The sequence below is a fragment of the Gorilla gorilla genome, chromosome 13 (assembly GCF_029281585.2).
Source record: "Gorilla gorilla gorilla isolate KB3781 chromosome 13, NHGRI_mGorGor1-v2.1_pri, whole genome shotgun sequence".
Lineage (NCBI taxonomy): Eukaryota > Metazoa > Chordata > Mammalia > Primates > Hominidae > Gorilla > Gorilla gorilla.
The window spans coordinates 48,895,060-48,915,268 of NC_073237.2; the positions used below are offsets into that span (position 1 = coordinate 48,895,060).

A 20,209-nucleotide genomic window follows, 5' to 3' on the forward strand; every position below is an offset into this window, starting at 1 on the left:
AAACCCTAGAAGAAAATCTAGGCAATACCATTCAGGACATAGGCATGGGCAAGGACTTCATGACTAAAACACCAAAAGCAATGGCAACAAAAGCCAAAATTGACAAATGAGATCTAATTAAACTAAAGAGCTCCTGCACAGCAAAAGAAACTACCATCAGAGTGAATAGGCAACCTACAGAATGGGAGAAAATTTTTACAATCTACCCATCTGACAAAGGGCTAATATCCAGAATCTACAAAGAACTTAAACAAATTTACAAGAAAAAATCAAACAACCCCATCAAAAAGTGGGCAAAGGATATGAACAGATATTTCTCAAAAGAAGATATTTATGCAGCCAACAGACACATGGAAAAATGCTCATCATCACTGGCCATCAGAGAAATGCAAATCAAAACCACAATGAGATACCATCTCACACCAGTTAGAATGGCGATCATTAAAAAGTCAGGAAACAACAGGTGCTGGAGAGGATGTGGAGAAATAGGAACACTTTTACACTGTTGGTGGGACTGTAAACTAGTTCAACCATTGCGGAAGACAGTATGGCAACTCCTCAAGGATCTAGAACTAGAAATACCATTTGACCCAGCCATCCCATCACTGGCAGCCAGAGAGAAAGGTCAGGTTACCCACAAAGGGAAGCCCATCAGACTAACAGCGGATCTTTCGGCAGAAACTGTAAATCATGCTGCTATAAAGACACATGCACACATATGTTTATTGCGGCACCATTCACAATAACAAAGACTTGGAACCAACCGAAATGTCCATCAATGATAGACTGGATTAAGAAAATGTGGCACATATACACCATGGAATACTATGTAGCCATAAAAAAGGATGAGTTCATGTCCTTTGTAGGGACATGGATAAAGCTAGAAACCATCATTCTGAGCAAACTATCGCAAGTACAGAAAACCAAACGCCGCATGTTCTCACTCTTAGGTGGGAATTGAACACGAGAATACTTGGACACAGGGTGGGGAACATCGCACACCAGGGCCTGGCAGAGAGTGGGGGAAGGTGGGAGGTATAGCATTAGGAGATATACCTAATGTAAATGACGAGTTAACAGGTGCAGCACACCAACATGGCACATGTATACATATGTAACAAACCTACACGTTGTGCACATGTACCCTAGAACTTAAAGTATAATAATGAAAGAAATAAAAATAGATACTCAGTCACTTGCCTAAAGTCACATCTCTCACATCTCTAGTGACAGGGTCAGGATTTACACCCAAGTTAGCTGACTCCAGAGCTCTGCTGTGTGCCTTGCTATTGGCCCTCAAGACACAGTTCATCCCAGCCAGGGAAGCATGTAAGACCTCACTTATCAGGGAAGCATTTCTGCTCTTTGCTGGAGATTTCTTAAAAATATCATTTTTCCCCATATCCAAACTGACAAGCCATGGCCTTCTCAACAAAAGATTACTCAGACCTTCAGTCTATTCTCAATCCAGATAGCACCTTCACAGTTCTGGACCAAAACCAGGCCATCCTGTAGCAGTAATAGATAAAGAAAGGCAAGGTTCAAACTAGCTTTTTATGTTAATGTATTAATAGATTAATCTTTTTTTGATAGTGGAGTTGAACTAATCTCACCATTCCTACTAAAATAGATGATGGGATATTATGTGTATCATTCATCAATGAGAAGCATTTTTAAAAATAGATAAAAGGGTAATTGAGGCCAAGGGATCAGTGATCCCGACATCCTGACAGGAGGTGCCAGCCAGAAAGGCGAATCTACTTTAGATTTCGGAGCCACTACTGATAAAAAATTTTTCTACCTCACATCTGAGTCCTTCAGTTGGTCATCCCAAATGCACTCATCTTTCAGTGTGTCTGCACAGATCAGAGGAAAAACGAGGGATGGCTGGATGAAAAGACAGAAATTCCTATTATTGAGCCACTTACTATATGCCAGATACTGAGATCAGCATTCCTGATCTCATTTAATCCCAACATCTCTAAGAGATTATGCACATTTCACAGATAAGAAAACTGAGGCTTGGAGATGTTGAATAATTTGTGTAAAAATATTCAGCCGGAGAATGAGAATTCAAATCCACATCTGGCTAAGTCCATCCTCTTTCACTACGCAGTGCTGTCTTCATTAGTAACCACACCTGTGTTGGAAGTGTTTCTCAGCATAGGTACATAATCAACCTTTAAAGGTAAAGTTTGGTTCTTACATCAAAACAAGACCAAGACCAAGGGACTGAGACAACCAAAACGTTTTACAATCAAATGAGACTTTAGAGACTAAGTCCATCCTCCTTATCTGACAGATAAGGAACCTAACGCCTAGGAAGGTTAGGTGGTTTGCCTGTGGGGACGCAGCTCATAAATGGCTGAGCCAAGACTAACACAGAAAGCTACAAACTAAGACTATGCCCTTCACCTTTCCTCTTAGCAGGTTGCACTGCCTTTGTTTCCTCTGCATTTTATGAAAAACCATGTTCATCTTCTGCTCTACCACTGTTTTGTTGAGAGTAGGAACTAACAGTTAAATAAAATAAGCGACATGCCGGGTGCAGTGGCTCACGCCTGTAATCCCAGCACTTTGGGAGGCCGAGGCGGGCGGATCACGAGGTCAGGAGATCGAGACCATCCTGGCTAACACAGTGAAACCCCGTCTCTACTAAAAATACAAAAAAATTAGCCGGGCATGGCGGCGTGCGCCGGTTGTCCCGGCTGCTGGGGAGGCTGAGACAGGAGAATGGCGTGAACCCGGGAGGCGGAGCTTGCAGTGAGCCGAGATCGCGCCACTGCACTCCAGCCTGGGTGACAGAGCAAGACTCCATCTCAAAAAAAAAAAAAAGTGACAAAATCGTACGTTCTTTTCTCCAATATTATGAAAACCATAAAGCATCGGTATGTCATGTATTCAAAAGAGCTGGACACCAACTCTAATAAACAAAATAAAGACGTATTTATCTCATTTACCTAAAATGTATACATGAAATATGTATTTTCTTAGGATCAATATCATAATGGAATAAAAAAACTCAAAAAGTCGGCTCCATTTCTGCAGGAAATTTACAGCTTCGGGAAAACGCACAGCTGACTCAGATTCTAAGTCTCTCAGAGTCCTGGAGGGTAGGTAGAAGCTGCAGGTGACAGTCTAGCACAACTCATTCCCGTTTATCAAACATCTGTAGAGTGTCTAGTGTGTGGTCGGCATTTAAAAAGCGGAGAGCGGGCTGAAAGACGTGGTCCCTATCCTCGAGGGGCTTACTGATTCTAGGGAAGGAAAGCGCTCCGCAGCAGTAACCCTAAGAAGCTCCAAATCCCGGTCCTCTGCCTCCCCTCTGGTCCCCATCCGGCGCTCTGGTACAGCCGCAGCGATCTCTGGCTAGGATGCTCCACGGAGATCTTCCTCCAGGTGGGCGGGGAGACCCAGCCCAGGGAGCTGGAGGCGTGCCCCAAAGGCTACGCCAACAGCCCCAGGGCCGCCCCAAACTCACTCAGGGGCCCCTACAACCCTCTCAACACCTCCCTCCCAAGTCGTCCGCCTCGAAGCCCCCACACCGTGCGGTTACCTCAGGGGTCTCGCGTGATCCATGCTGCACACCCAAGACCCCAGGGGCCGCTCCAAGTCTCACGGGTAGAAGGAGGCCCAGGCAGCCCACGGGAATAAGAGCAAAAACTGTTGGAACACGACGGACTCTAGGACCCGGGAGGAGGGGGACAAACAGCAAAGGGGTACAGAAGGGGAAGAGCCCCCGGGAGGTGAAGTTTACAACTGCCACTTCCGGAGCTGAAAACACTCCGCTTCTCTCGCAGACCTTCCCAGACTTTCACAGGTCAGCCCAACTCAGGCCCGGCCCCACTTTTTCCTCCCGCCTCCCGCAGCCCTCAGCTTGCAGCTCCTGGATACGTACTCCGAGAACGCTCGCTCGGATTGGAAGAGCCCGCCCGCCAAGCAGCGCGCCTTCGCTGAGGGACGAACGGGCGCATGCGCCGTTGCTGGGGAGCGGCGGGCTCGCGACCGCACGCGCTCTCGCTCCAGGAGCTCCGCGTCCCCGCGCGGGGGTGCGCCCTGTCCACACGCTGCTGTGGCTTTTCAGCGTGAGGTGTCCGCGTTCCTGTCTCAGTCGCCAGAGCCGAGTGGAAATGCAGATTTCCAGCTTCTAACCCCTTTTCCCTGCCTGCTGAATAAAAACCTAAGAGGTCGGATCCCAGATCCTGCTTTGTGAAACTGGTCCTTCTGCCCATCTTTAGAGCCACAGCAACGGTGGGCTGGTCCCGGGGCCTGGGGAGAAATTCTCTGGGCTCGGGTTCTGCCCAACTGCCTGGTTTACCTCTGTCTGGACAGCTCTCTGCCTGCACAGGGCTTCCTGTCCCCTCTTCCCGTCCCCATTGTATCCCAGCTTGGAGTGGTGAGCAGGGTCGGAAGAATGCATTGATGCTGCTTGCAGTGCGTTTCATTATCAACATTACATAACCAGGCACATCGTGGAAAACGCCTCGGAGCCTTAGCATGTGTGTTCCCTATCTCTTTCCTCGCTTCTCTCACTTTCTCTCTGACACACACACACACACCGTCCTCTTATTGATAATTTATACTTTGGTTCCTCCCGGTGGCTGCTTCACAATCTGCTGCCGCCTAAGGGAGACTGGAAAACCAACTCCTCTTTTGTTCGTTAACTTTTGAAAGCCTATTCTTCCAGAGAACAATGCAAATTGACAGGATTTGGTCAAAGATTTTTCTCTTCACCACCACCACCTCCTCTGCACAAAAAGGTGTTTAATGCAAAACGAGCCTTCTATACTAAACTGGGTCCTTGTTGATTGTAATCAACCTGAAACCAGGTGTAGGGGCCGTCTTTTCTTCTCTCTCCCATGGGAGAGCCAACGGTCATAAATGCAAACACAAATTGAGATTAAAACCTCCTTGATTCTTGTAGCACTGAAACCGTAATTGGTTTGATTTTAGTCATTTACATCTAAAACGGAGGCCTGTCCCTGATTCTTTTTACTAGAGCCATAAAGAGGACAATTGCTCCAGAGGAAATAAAGGGAAAAAATAGCCCACTCTAAAGTTTAGAAATGAAATGGAAAATTACAACTGACTAATGAGATTAGAACTGTTATGTTACAAGCTTTAAAAAATATTTTTAAATTTTATTTTTCTCTTTCTTTTTTTTTTTTTTTTTTTTTTTTTTGAAACAGGGTTGTTCTCTGTTGCCCAGGCTAGAGTACAGTGGCACAATCACGCCTCGCTGCAGCCTAGACCTTCAGGACTCAAGCCATCCTCCTGCCTCAGCCTCCTGAGTAGCTGGAACTACTTAAAATTTTATTTGTGTTGTTCGGGCGCGGTGGCTCACGTCTGTAATCCCAGCACTTTGGGAGGCCGAGGTGGGCGGATCATGAGGTCAGGGGACGGAGACCATCCTGGCTAACACGGTGAAACCCTGTCTCTACTAAAAATACAAAAAAAATTAGCTGGGCGTGGTGGCGGGCGCCTGTAGTCCCAGCTACTCGGGAGGCTGAGGCAGGAGAATGGCGTGAACCCGGGTGGTGGAGCTTGCAGTGAGCCGAGATTGCGTCACTGCACTCCAGCCTGGGCGACAGAGCGAGACTCCGTCTCAAAAAAAAAAAAAAAAAAAAATTATTTGTGTTTTAACAAAGTCACAAAAGTGAATATTGTATCGCAAGAATAAATGCTATGTACTATATTGTATGTTTTTGAAATGAAAAATGGATGTGACGTGAAGACCCGTTTTCATTTATTTGTTCATTCAGCATTTACGGAATACAGACTATGTACCCAACATGGAGCTAGATGATAGAAATACAGGGGAATATTGATATCAACCCTGAGCTCCCAGAAATGATTCATAGAAAAGAACTTTGAGGTTAGTTTAAGAAGACCGTTAAAGATTTATGAAGCTAACAAGGAACTAGAAGGAAGACATGGAAGCTGCAAACACCAGCATAAGAACCAGCACCAGACATTTGAAAAGCTGGAAAAAGCTGTGTGTGCAAAGGAGGTGTGAGCGATGAGGCTAGAGAAATATGCAGAACCCAGATCACAGAGGAATTTCTATATCATACTTAGGAGTTTATCAAGCAATGAAGCTAATGAAGGGTTTTAAGCAGAAAAAATATAAAAATTACACAATAAATCAGACCATTTCAAAATGCGTGGAGATTCTCTGTTGTCTTTTATTTGCTTAACATGCTACTACTACTTGAAAAAAGCTATATAAAGAGAAGTTCTCCTACCCACTTATCTTTTGGCCTCAACATCACTTCATTTCTCTCTCTTCTTTCTACCAATCCTTTTGAGATATGATTAGATTCATTCATTCACACCACTCTACCAATAGCTTCCAAAGTCAGTAGTGACCTCATTGCCAAATCTGAGACCCCTTGACTTTGCTGACACATGTTGATCCTCAGATGCCTCTCCAGCAAAGGTGAGACTCTATACTCCATTGTTTCTCCAACTCTCTGAACTTTCTGCTGCTGCTCAGGAAACCATTCTTCCCTTCCTGCCCCTCAAAGTGATATTTTCTCAGTTTCTGCCCTCAACCTTCCCATCATTTGTACCAGATAAGCGTCCTCAGTGATGTCATCCATTCCTGCAAGTATGAACTCCATATCCCCAATATTCAACTGTTTATATCCATCTCTGACCTCTCCTGAGCTCTAGTTTTGAATTTTTAACCCTGGTTTGAACAGTGCCACTCTAATTTCTGGCAATACTTAATTTAATATAACTAAATTTTAATTATCTTTCTAACTTCTTGTGGGAATCCTCTAAACTACTCTCCCACCTGTTTATAAAACTTCTAATCTCCTAGACACCCAGGCAAGAAAAACCCTAAAAATTTTGTTTGCGTCTTTCTCTCTCAAACTCTCACTTCCTGCATGCAGGATTCCTACTTTTTCTCTAAACCTCATGTCTTCTTTCTGTGCCTACTTAGTACTAGGCAACTTCATTTGTCTGTTTCCTTATTGCTTCCTATTGAGACACTCATAATTAGGACCTTCCTTGTGGCCCAATGCAAGTCACTCACCTTCCCCTTCTGTGCAAATTCTTGACATTTTTAGAAGTTGACCATTAACATCTAGGGCATTTTGAAACTGGCATATATAAGAAGAGAGGATCAAAAAAATAGAAAAAAATCAAAAGCAGGCCTAAGAACACCTGTATCTTTATGAAACTAGGGGAGTGTAATAAAATGATTGTATGTATGTGAGCCTCAGAGTTTTAAAGCACCAGATGAACCACATTCTTTTGACCCTTCTGTAACTTCCCCTAGAAGGTTTAAATACCAGGTTTTGATTTTTTTTTTTTAATTATACTTTAAGTTCTGGGGTACATGTGCAGAATGTGCAGGTTTGTTACATAGCTATACATGTGCCATGGTGGTTTGCTGCACCCATCAACCCGTCATCTACATTAGGTATTTTTCCTAATGCTATCCCTCCCCTAGTCTCCCATCCCCCACCCCCCACCCCACAGCTTCTTGATTATTATGCTGCCTTGGTATCAATTCGTAGAACTGAAAGGCCTTGCCATAATTGTTGCTCTCAGAGGCTATGGTCCTATGCTCCTTCTATATGCTAAAACGGAAATATCCTTCTAAAGCATAACTCTGATTATGTTACTATACTGATTATTTCTTTTGGTGGCCCCTCAATTGCTGCCTGGATAAAACCCAAATTTTCTGCTGTCAGTCAAGGGCCCTAATCTCCCTACCCGCCTTTCCAGACTCGCTTTTTCTGACCTTGCAATAAATCTTCCTTCTCATTCTTACATTAGCAAAAGAAAACACAAAATGTTTGGGAATAAATGTAATAAGAGGTAGGCATCGGCTTGTGTTAAAAGTATTAAGATACATAGGTTAATATACAAGATTTAAATCCAGATAATATTATTTTGTGTTTGTTTTTTAAATTTATATGTTTTTTATTTTCAGAGACAGGGTTTCATTATGTTGCCTAGGCTGATCTCAAGTGATCCGCCCACCTTGGCCTCCCAAAGTGCTGGGATTATAGGTGGGAACCACCACTCTTAGGCAAATAACATTATTAAACGTATAATATGTGCCAAGCACTATACTCAGCGGTTTCACATTTGCTATGGTTTGAATGTATCCCCCAAATTACAATGACTTCTAATTCTAAGCGTTAAAGTGAAAGGAAGACACCTAAAGCTAGAAATGATTAGCTTAGTGAGGAAGGCATGTCAAAATCCGAGACAGGCTGAAAGCTAGGCCTCTTGCGCCAAATGGTAGCCAAGGTATTAACGCAAAGGAAAAATTCTTGAAGGAAATTAGGCCAGGTGTGGTGGCTCAAGCCTGTAATCCCAGCACTTTGGGAGGCTGAGGCAGGAGAATGCCAGCACTTTGGGAGGCTAAAATGGGAGGCAAGGAATTTGAGTCTAGCCTTGGTGACATGATGAGACTCCAGTGAACACACAAATTATAAGAACGTGAAACAGCCTTATTAGTGATATGAAGAAAGTTGTAGTGTCTAGGTAGAAGATCAAACCAGCAACACTCCCTGAATTAGGCCAAAGCTTAATTCAGAGTAAGACCCAAACTCCCTTAAATTCTGTGAAGGCTGAGAGAGGTGAAGAAGCTGCAGAAGAAAAGTTGGAAGCTAGCAGAAATTGGTTCATAAGTTTTAAAGAAAGAAGCCTTCTTTGTAACATTCAAGTGCAAAGTAAAGTAACAAGTGCTGATGTAGCAGCTGCAACAAGTTATCCAGAAGATGTAGCTAAGATCATTGATGATGACTATTCTGAACAACAGATTTACAATGTACAGAAAACAGCCTTCTATCGGAAGATGATCCCTACAGAAGTGAAGTGAATGCCTGGCTTCAGAGATTACAAGAATAGGCTGACTCTTGTTAGGGACCAATGCAGCTGGTAATTTAAGTTAAAACCGGTGCTTATTTACCATTCCAAAAATCCTAGCACCCTGAAAAATTGGGCTAATCTGGCCAGGCGCAGTGGCTCACGCCTGTAATCCCAGCACTTTGGGAGGCCAAGGCAGGTGGATCACCTGAGGTCAGGAGTTTGAACCGGCCTGACCAACATAGAGAAACCCCATCTCTACTAAAAATACAAAATTAGCCGGGCGTGCTGGTGCACGCCTGTAATCTCAGATACTCAGGAGGCTGAGACATGAGAATCGTTTGAACCCAGGAGACAGAGGTGGCAGTGAGCCGAGATCACGCCATTGCACTCCAGCCTGGGCAACAGGAGTGAAACTCCGTCTCAAAAAAAAAAAAAAAAGAAAGAAAGAAAGAAAAATTACACTAATCTATTCTGCCTCTGCTCTGTTAATGAAACAACAAAGCCTGGATGACAGTACATCTCTTATGGCATGTTTACAGAGTATTTTAAGCCTACTGTAGAGACTTACTGCTCAGAAAAAAAGATTACTTTCAAAATATTACTGTTCATTGACAGTGCACTTGGTCAACCAAGAGCTCTGATGGCTATGTACCAGGAGATTGATACTGTTTTCATGCCTGCTAACACAACATCCATTCTGCAGCCCATGGATCAATGAAGATTTTTGACCTTCTTTTTTTTTTTTTTTTTTTTTGAGACAGAGTCTCGCTCTTCTGCCCAGGCTGGAGTGAAGTGGCACGATCTCGGCTCACTGCAACCTCCATCCCCAGGTTCAAACAACTCTCCTGCCTCAGCCTCCCGAGTAGCTGAGATTACGGGCACATGCCACCACGCCTGGCTAATTTTTGTATTTTTAGTAGAGACAGGGTTTTGCTATATTGGCCAGGCTGGTCTCCAACTCCTGACCTCAGGTGATCCACCTGCCTTGGCCTCCCAAAGGAGAATTATAGGCATGAGCCACTGTGCCAGCCGAATTTTGACTTTCAAGTATTATTATTTAAGAAATCTATTTTGGCCAAGAGAGGTGGCTCATGCCTGTAATCTCAACACTTTGGGAGGCCGAGGTGGGTGGATCACTTGAGGTCAGGAGTTTGAGACCAGCCTGGCCAACATGGTGAAACCCCATCTCTACCAAAAATACAAAAATTAGCTGGGCATGGTGGTGCATGCCTATAATCCCAGCTACTCAGGAGGCTGAGGCAGGAGAATCGCTTTAACCTGGGAGGCGGAGGTTGCAGTGAGCTGAGATCGTGCCACTGTACTCCAGCCTGGTAAACAGAACGAGATTCCATCTCAAAAAAAAAAAAAAAAAAAAAGAGTCCGGGCACAGTGGCTTATGCCTGTAATCCCAACACTTTGGGAGGCCGAGGCGGGCAGATCATGAGGTCAGGAGATCGAGACCATCCTAACACAGTGAAACCCCACCTCTACTAAAAACACAAAAAATTAGCCGGGTGTAGTGGTGGGTACCTGTAGTCCCAGCTACTCGTAAGGCTGAGGCAAGAGAACGGCACGAACCCAGGAGGCAGAGCTTGCAGTGAGCCGAGATCACGCCACTGCACTCCAGCCTGGGCTACAGAGCGAAATTCCATCTCAAAAAATAAAAATAAATAAATTAATTAATTTAAAAAAAAAGAAAAGAAAGACATTTCATAAGACTATGCTGCCATAGATAGTGATTCTTCTGATGGATCTCGGCAAAGTAAGTTGAAAACTTTCTGGAAAAAATTTACCATTCTAGATGCCAGTGAGAACATGTGTGATTCATGGGAGGAGGTCAAAAATGTCACTTTTTTTTTTTTTTAAGAGAGATGGTCTTGAAGCAGGGGCAGGTGGATCACTTGAGGTCAGAAGTTCAAGACCAGCCTGGCCAACATGGTAAAACCCTGTCTCTACTAAAAATAGAAAAATTAGCCCACAGTGGTGATGCATGCCTGTAGTCCCAGCTACTTGGGAGGCTGAGGCAGGAGAATGGCTTGATCCTGGGAAGTGGAGGTTGCAGTGAGCCAAGATTATGCTATTGCACTCCAGCCTGGGCAACAGAGGAAGACTCTGTCTCAAAAAAAAAAAAAAAAAAAAAAAAAGAGTGAGAGAGAGAGATAAGATCTTGCTTTGTGGCCCAGGCTGGAGTGCAGTGGTGGTGTGATCATGGCTCACTGCAGCCTGAAACTCCTGCAGTCAAGCAATCCTCCTTCCTCAGCCTCCCCAGTTGCTAGGATTATAGGAACACACCACACTACCACACCTGGCTAATTGTATTTTAAGTTTTTTTTAGAGACAAATTCTCATGTATTGCCCAGGGTGGTCTCAAACTCCTGGGCTCAAGTGATCCTCCCACCTCAGCGTACCAAAATGCTGAGATTACAGGCATGAGTCACTGCACGCAGCTAAAATGTCAACATTAACAGGAGTTTGAAAAAAGTTTATTCCAACCCTCACAGATGACTTTCAGGGGTTTAATTCTTCAGTTGAGGAAATCACTGCAGAGGTGGTAGAAATAGCAAGAGGACTAGAATTAGAAGTGATGCCTGAAAATGTGACTGAATTGTTGCAATCTCATCATAAAACTTAAACAAATGAGGAGTTGCTTCTCATGAATAAGCAAAGAAGGTGGCTTCTTTTTTTTTTCTTTTTAATTTTATTTTACGTTACGTTCCGGGATACATGTGCAGAATGTGCAAGTTTTTTACGTAGGTAAACGTGTGCCATGGTGGTTTGCTGCATCTATCAACTCATCACCTAGGTATTAAGCCCCACATACATTAGCTATTTGTCCTGATGCTCTCCCTGCCCCCTGCCCCGTGCCCCCTGCCCCCCGACAGGCCCCAGTGTGTGTTGTTCCCCTCCCTGTGTCCATGTGTTCTTGTTGCTCAGCTCCCACTTATGAGTGGGAACATGCTGTGTCTGCTTTTTGGTCCTGTGTTAGTTTGCTGAGGATGATGGCTTCCAGCTTCATCCATGTCCCTGCAGAGGACATGATCTCATTCCTTTTTATGGCTGCGTAGTATTCTATGGTGTCTATGTGCCACATTTTCTTTATTCAGTGTGTCAATGATGGGTATTAAGGTTGATTCCATGTCTTTGCTATTGTGAATAGTGCTGCAATAAACATACCTGTGCATGTATCTTTATAACAGAATGATTTATATTCCTTTGGGTATATACCCAGTAATGGGATTGCTGGGTCAAATGGTATTTCTGGTTCTAGATCCTTGAGGAATCGCCACACTATCTTCCGCAGTGGTTGAACTAATTTACATTCCCACCAAGAGTGTAAAAACATTCCTATTTCTCCACAGCCTCACCAGCATCTGTTGTTTCTTGACTTTTTAATAATCGCCATTCTGACTGGCATGAGATGGTATCTCATTGTGCTTTTGATTTGTATTTCTCTAATGATCAGTGACATTGAGCTTTTTTTCATGTTTGTTGGCTGCATAAATGTCTTCTTTTAAGAAGTGTCTGTTCATGTTCTTTGCCCACTTTTTGATGGGGTTTTTTGTTTTTTTTCTTGTAAATCTAAGTTCCTTATAGATTCTGGATATTAGACCTTTGTCACTTGGGTAGATTGGAAAAATTTTCTCCCATTCTGTAGGTTGCCTGTTTGCCCTGACGATAGTTTCTTTCGCTGTGCAGAAGCTCTTTAATTAGATCCCATTTGTCAAAAAATGTGGAACACTTCACAAATTTGCATGTCATCCTTGCTCAGGGGCCATGCTAATCTTCTCTACATCATTCCAGTTTTAGTATATGTGCTGCTGAAACAAGCACAGAAAGTGGTTTCTTGAGATGGAATCTGCTCCTGGTGAAGATGCCGTGAACATTGTTGAAATGACAAGAATTTATTATTTATTTATTTTATTTTATTTTTTGACATAGGGTCTCACATTGCTGCCCAGGCTGGAATGCAGTGGCATGATCACCACTCACTGCAGCCTTGTCCTCCCAGGCTCAAGTAGTCCTCCCACCTCAGCCTCCCAAGTAGCTGGTACTACAGGTGTGCACCACCACACCCATTTTTTTGTAGAGACAGAGTCTTGCTCTGTTGCCCAGTCTGAAGTGCAATGGCATGCTCACAGCTCACTGCAGCTCCGACCTCTTGAGCTTCAGCAATCCTCCCACCTCAGCCTCCTTAGTAGCTGGTACTGCAGGCTTGTGCCACTACATCCAGGTCTATTTTTGTATTTTTTGTAAAGATGGGGTTTTACCATGTTACCCAGGCTTATCTGAAACTCCTGGGCTCAAGTAATCCTCCTGCCTCAGCCTCCCAAAGTTCCGGGATTATAGGCATGAGCCACTGCCAGATCTCTATTGCATACTTAATAGACTACAGAATAGTGTGAACATAACTTTTATATGCACTGGGAAAGCAAAATATTTGTGTGACTCACTGTATTGCAATGTTTGCTTTACTATGGTGGTCTGGAGCTCAACCTGCAAAGTCTCCAAGGTATACCTGTGTATGACATTCTGGAAAATCAAACTAGGAAGAAAGCAAGAAGATCAGAGGTTGCCAAGAGTTGGTAGGGGAAGGGATGAATAGGCAGAGCACGAACAATTTTTACGCCAGTGAAGCTGCTCTGTATGCTACTGTAATGGTGGATTATAAATTTGTCTAAACCCATGAATATACAACACCAAGAGTGAGCCCTAATGTAAACTACAGACTTTGGGTGATTATGATTATGATGATTCATGGATTGCAGCAAATGTAGCTCTCTGGTGGAAGATGCTGAAAACGGGGGAAGTTGCGCATGTGTGGGGGAAGGGTGTGCATGAGAAATCTCAGTGCTTTCTGTTTAATTCTGCTGTGAACCTAAAGCTGCTCTTAAAGTCTTTTAAAAAAATAAATAAAAATACATATACATAAAAATATGTAAAGTATCCTCAAAGTCCAACTTCTCTACTCCAGATCTAAAAACATTTAAGAATGTGTTTTATTTCTTTATAGATATTTTGATGTATAAATAAATACCTAATTTTTGGGCAGGCACAGTGGCTCATGCTTGTAATCCCAGTACTTTGGGAGGCCAAGGTGGGTTGATCACTTGAGGCCAGGAGTTCCAGACAAGCCTGGCCAATATGCAGAAACCCTGTCTCTACTGAAAACGCAAAAGTTAGCTGGGTGTGGTAGCACACGCATGTAATCCCAGCTTCTTGGGAGGCTGAGGCACAAGAATGGCTTAACCTGGGAGGCGGAATTTGCAGTGAGCCAAGATCACATCATTACACTCCAGCCTGGGTCACTAGAGCAAGACTCTGTCTCAAAACAAAAACAAAAACAAAAACAAAAAATACTTCTGTTTTTTACAGATGGGGGTCTCACTATGATACCCAAGCTGGCCTCAAACTCCTGGCCTCAAGTGATTCTCCCACCTCAGTCTCCCAAGTAGCTGGGACTACAGGCATGAGCCACCACACCCAGCTATATTTTTAAAATAATAAGCATTTATTTATTTATTGCTATATTTATTCACATGTACACACATACACATTAGTAGCAGACACTGTTAGTTGCTTATCTATTCCCTACCCCACCCTTGCTGATAAACCCTGATTTGTTTGTAGCAGTTATAGGTACGACTCCAGAAGATGCATGTTCAACTCTTGGCTATCCTGTTTCCTGCTGCCAGCTCCTGGCGCTCCCAGGATCCCTTGTAGCTAGGGTTGGCTATGTGAACAGTTCTGAACAATGAAATATAAGGGCACATTTACTGAGATAAGAATAAAAAGAGCCTTGATCCTCGATGACATAATTAGTTGCTGACCCTTTCCTGAACTGCCTACCACCGCTGATCTCCCCTGATCTCCTTGTAGTAAGCAATAAATGGCCTTAGAGTTTAAGCCTGTGCTAGTCATGTTTTCTGTTACTTGAAGCAAGTGGCATGCTAGTAAACTAGCTCTGGGGGAGGGAAAAAGGTCCCCTGATTTGTAGTCTTTGCTGACTTCCTTGATGTAAATACTTTAAATACTCTCACTATGGCCAATTTTAAACAACCAACATGAAGCTTGACTGCACTTGTGAAGAAATGTGCACATTTGGCTCTCAAGAGCCCTGTGCTCTCTCAAGCAAATATGAACCAGCTCTGGCACATCACCGCTTGAAGCCAAACAAATGCTAACATATGCATTGTAATTCTATACTTTTTCTTTACTTAATAAGCATAGACATTTCTATGTTGATATGAAAAAAAGATACCCTTTTATGACTGCATAATGACCTATTTTATAAATGCCCATAATTTATCCATTTAGATGTTTATTAACTTATTCCTTTTATTTAAAAAATTAAACACTGTCTGTCTACGTATATTTCACATATTTGTCTTTTTTTATTTTTATTTTTATTTTTATTTTTTTTTGAGATGGGGTCTCGCTCTGTCACCAGGCTGCAGTGCAGTGGGGCAATCTCAGCTCACTGCAACTTCTGCCTCCCAGGTTCAAGTGATTCTTCTGCCTCAGCCTCCCGAGTAGCTGGGACTACAGGCGCACGCCACCACACCCAGCTAATTTTTTTGTTTGTTTGTTTGTTTGTTTGTTTGTTTTTGTGTTTTTAGTAGAGATGGGGTTTCACCATGTTGGCCAGGATGGTCTTGATCTCTTGACCTTGTGATCTGCCTGCCTTGGTCTCCCAAAGTGCTGGGATTACAGGCGTGAACCACCATGCTTGGCCATATTTGTCTCTTTAAAATGATAGTAAAAAAAAATGACAGTAAAGAGCTGGGCATGGTGGCTCATGCCTGTAATTCTAACACTTTGGGAAGCTGAGTAGGGGGGATCACTTGAGCCTAGAAGTTTAAGACTAGCCTGGGCAAGATAATGAGATCTCATCTCTACAAAAAATACAAAAATTAACCCGGCATGGTAGCACATGCCTGTAGTCCCAGCTATTTAGGAGGGTGAGTTGGGAGGATGGCTTGAACCAGGTTGAGGTTGCAGTGAACCGTGATAGAGCCACTGAACTACAGTGTGGGTGACAGAGTGACATACTGTACAAAAAAAAAAAAAAAAGAAGAAAAGAAATGCTTTACAACAATTCCCTTACTGTGCCCACCAATATCAAGCTACTGTATCATAAACTGTGCCCAATCCTCATCATACTTCTGACATTCCCTGAAAGTATTCAGCCCAAGCTCTAAAACTCTATAAATAATTGACTCTAATTTTCTGTTTTGAGACACTGCTAAGGCTCAGTCAAGGTGGTATACTTTCTTAATGAAGTAAATCTAATACACTTAACTTTGCTTAATCAACAGTTTTTATAATGAGCTTTTGAGGAGTCACTATTTGACAACATATTTTAATTATTTAAACATACTACCAGGTTACCTTCCAGGAAGATTGTATCAACTTAAACAAATAATAACATTGGGTGAAAGTATCCACTTCCTTCTGCACTAGATATTTTCTCAGTATCGAAACTTTTCCAATCTGATAAGCAAAAAGTGATATATCGTTATTCTATTGTCCTTTTAATTTACATTTATCTGATTATTAATGAAGTTTAGTAACATCTAGAAATGACACTTTTATGTAACTGGAAGCACGAAATCACTACTACACCACCACTGCCATCACAAATTAGAGAGGAGAATTGTACCAAGTCTAAGATGTTAGCTTATAACCTTACAATGAATAATTGAAATGCTCTGGCCAAGATTCACTAGGCAAAGTAACATCACCTACATAAGCCTATTGTTAAGAATTGAGCCTATTTATTATTACTCCTCACGGGTCTAAACAGAGTATAATTGAAAAGCAAAAATTAAGGAGTAGGAGTGAGGGCAATGGTGGAAGAAAGACACTAAAATCAGTATGTATAGCAATGTAATGACTCCAATATAAGTAGTGGTGTTCTTGCAAATTACGGGCAACAGGAAAGTGTTACTCTTCCAAGTTTAGACTAGCATTCTCCAGTATTTATCCTCAAGTTATTTATTTATTTATTTATTTATTTATTTATTTTATTTTTTGAGACGGAGTCCCGCTCTATCATCCAGGCTGGAGTGCGGCGGCGCAATCTCGGCTCACTGCTAACTCCACCTCCCGGGTTCACGCCATTCTCCTGCCTCAGCCTCCCGAGTAGCTGGGACTACAGGCGCCCGCCACAACGCTCGGCTAATTTTTCTGTATTTTTAGTAGAGACGGGGTTTCACCGTGTTAGCCAGGATGGTCTCGATCTCCTGACCTTGTGATCCGCCCGCCTCGGCCTCCCAAACTGCTGGGATTACAGGCATGAGCCATCGCGCCAGGCTCCTCAAGTGATTTAAGTGTATATATTTCTAATCCAATAGTTACCTACCCAATAGACTTCCAAACAAAATTAAAAAGATACGTGCAGTTATCTCTCGTGAGAAGATCTGAAAGAGGTCCAAATTTGCTATTGGCCTGCATGGGACTGCAAGACAGGACTTCATCTCCTAAAGCTTACCTTAGACTTCCTTGTTGCTGCTCTGAGCCATTGCTCTTGAAGAAATGACTCAAATTTAAAGAAGCATACTCCTGGAGAGGAGAATGTCTCCTACAGTGAGACCATCTAACAGTGGTTAGAAGGTGGGATTTCCTCTCCAAAAAAGGAAGCACTATTACAGAAAGGAGGGTAGACCTAAGGAATGAAGAGAAAAGTTAAGAGCCAAGTGAGTCTATAATGGAGCCCTGGGCAGTGTATAACTTCTTGGGAACCTTTGCTTCCAACTTTGCGAAAAGTCACGTCTGGTCTATAGTTTCACATGTTAACTCCTCTTAGAGCAACTAACAGCTTTATAATCGGAGCTGTAGATGGAAGCGAGGACCAATTTATGAAGCAAGCTAAGCCGGCCTCATGTTACCTTCTTTTAGTCTATAGAAGCTTTTGTGGAGTTGTCAGCATTGATGTAAGACGAAATCACAGTTAATGAGTTCTAGATTGGAACCAGCGCAACCAAAGAAGGATTGAGGGATCACTGACAGAGAAGCAGTGGTCAACCTGGAAGCAACTATGAGAAAAATTCCTCTCCTTTTAAAACATATACTTAGTTTGGGCACGGTGGCTCACTCATGAAATCCTAGCACTCCGAGAGGCCAAGGGGGGCAGATACCTTGAGTCCAAGAGTTCAAGACCAGAATGACTGACATGGCAAAACCCCATCTCTACTAAAAATACAAATGTTAGCTGGGTGTGGTGGTGTATGCCTGTAGTCCCAGCTACTTGGGAGGCTGAGGCAGGAGGATTGCCTTAGCCCTGGAGGCAGAGGTTGTGGTGAGCAATGATCATGCCACTGCATTCCAGCCTGGGTGATGAAGCCAGACCCTCTCTCAAAACAAAGACCCCCAACCAAAAAAACATATACTTGAGAAGGTTGATGTTTCCTTTAAAGTGGAATGAAAGTTTAATAGACGTGTGTGTACGTGTTTCTGGATTTTTTATTCTGTTCAATGGATCTATCTATGTTCCAATACCACACTGTTTTAACTACTGTACCTTTGTAGTACCTTTTTTTTTTTTTTTTTTGAGACAAGGTCTTGCTCTGTCATTCAGGCTGTAGTGCAGCAACACAATCTCAGCTTACCACAGCCTCGACCTCCCTGGCCTAAGCTATCCTCCCACCTCAGCCTCCTGAGTATCTGGGACTCCAGGCACAGGCCCCCAAGCCCAGCTAATTTTTGCATTTTTCAAGTAGACACAGGGTTTCACCATATTGCCAAGGCTGGTCTCAAACTTCTGAGCTCAAGCAGTCTGCCTGCCTCGGCTTCCCAAAGTGCTGACATTTCAAGCATGAGCCACTGCACCCAACTGTAGTACCTCTTTTAACTGCTAAATTGTCTGTCCTTACTTTTTAAAAATGTTCTTGGCTATTCTAATGCATCCATTAATTCAGATTCATTCAGCAAATATTTACCCAACACCTACTATTTCCTAGATGTTTTAGGTGCTAGGCATAGAAAAGTGAAAAATACACACAAAAATATCTGCTGTCACATTGCTTGCATTTTAGTGAGGGGACACAAGTGATAACTGAAACCAACATAATCCTACATCCATGGGGACAAACATGCTTTCATTCCCTATGTTAAATAATATTGACACCAAGCAAAAATAACTAGCTTATTTGCTCTGGAAAATATTTCTCGAAGATAAGATTGTGAACCAGCTAAACAACTTATTTATCAAGACTAACAACTTTCTCTTTAAAACGTGCCGTGATATCTTCCTCTTCCCAAAAATCCAACTATCCCAACAAGTTTCTTACAAGCAAAATTCACCTGAAAAATCACCCTATTAAAGGCCCTTTCCTAATTTCCTCACTGCAAAGAACTACTGAGGTAGGTTTAGGTAATGGCCTTGATACCTAGACAAGAAAAAAAGCTAGATACTTAGAGCTCCTGGCATGATGAGTTCAAAAGTCTTTTTTGAAAATGTTTTATATGTAAATACTGAGGGTTTTTTTTAATAATTTTAGAAGTCTATGTAATATTACTGATAGATGATTCTTTGAACATTTTATAGTGATAAAATTTTAGCTTAAAACCAACTTTATGCCTTCTCCCTGACTTTTTCAGAAAATAAAAAGTTGACCCAATATTTTATTTAATGAAAGACTTGGGTTTCGTTTCTCATTTAAACTTCTAAAATTTCTACTAATGTAGGATTAATATCCTATCAGCCCAGTAAGTTACCATTTTTACAGATGGTTTAAGATTACAAACATGAAATTGTATTTAGCTGAATGAAATAATAGATTTATCAAGAATTAAAATTCTTGAATTAAGAAAAATTAAATGAATTTTTAAAATATTTTAATTTTCTATTAATTTTAGTTTTTATTTTTGTAGAGATGGGGGTTCTCAATTTGTTGCCCAGGCTGGTCTCAAACTCCTGAGCTCAAGCCATTCTCAGCTTCCCAAAGTGCTCGAATTGCAGGCATGAGTCACTGAGCACAGGCTCTTGGATGCTTTTTTTTTTTTTTTTTTTGAGACGGAGTCTCGCTCAGTCACCCAGGCTGGAGTGCAGTGGCGCGATCTTGGCTCACTGCAAGCTCTGCCTCCCAGGTTCACGCCATTCTCCTGCCTCAGCCTCCCGAGTAGCTGGGACTACAGGCGCCCACCACCACGCCCGGCTAATTTTTTGTATTTTTAGTAGAGATGGGGTTTCTCCGTGTTAGCCAGGATGGTCTCGATCTTCTGACTTCGTGATCCGCCCGTCTTTGCCTTCCAGAGGGCTGAGATTACAGGCGTGAGCCACCGCACCCGGCCAGCTCATGGATTCTTATAATACAAATGATAAGGACTCAATGGCCTGACCTAAATTTTAATTTCCAGATTTTTAATCAACTTT

At 42.7% G+C, this 20,209-nt stretch overlaps 1 protein-coding gene and 1 non-coding gene across 5 annotated transcripts in view; both read right to left on the reverse strand.

Moving 5' to 3' along the window:
- The window catches only part of CCDC171 (coiled-coil domain containing 171), a 422,806-nt gene extending 418,816 nt beyond the window's left edge, over nt 1–3,990 (reverse strand). For 2 of the 4 annotated variants that reach the window (XM_031014903.3, XM_031014902.3), the window contains exon 1: nt 3,899–3,990. The gene's annotated coding sequence lies outside the window, so the exon portion shown is untranslated. Of the gene's footprint in view, nt 1–3,556 lie in introns of all 4 variants that reach the window. The other 2 variants (XM_055350793.2, XM_055350792.2) reach the window with 1 other exon arrangement.
- An 8,569-nt stretch (nt 3,991–12,559) lies between these two features.
- LOC115935951 (U6 spliceosomal RNA) lies at nt 12,560–12,666 on the reverse strand. Its single transcript, XR_004071534.1, has one exon. It is a non-coding gene; the product is annotated as a U6 spliceosomal RNA (small nuclear RNA).
- Nucleotides 12,667–20,209: the final 7,543 nt, after the last annotated feature.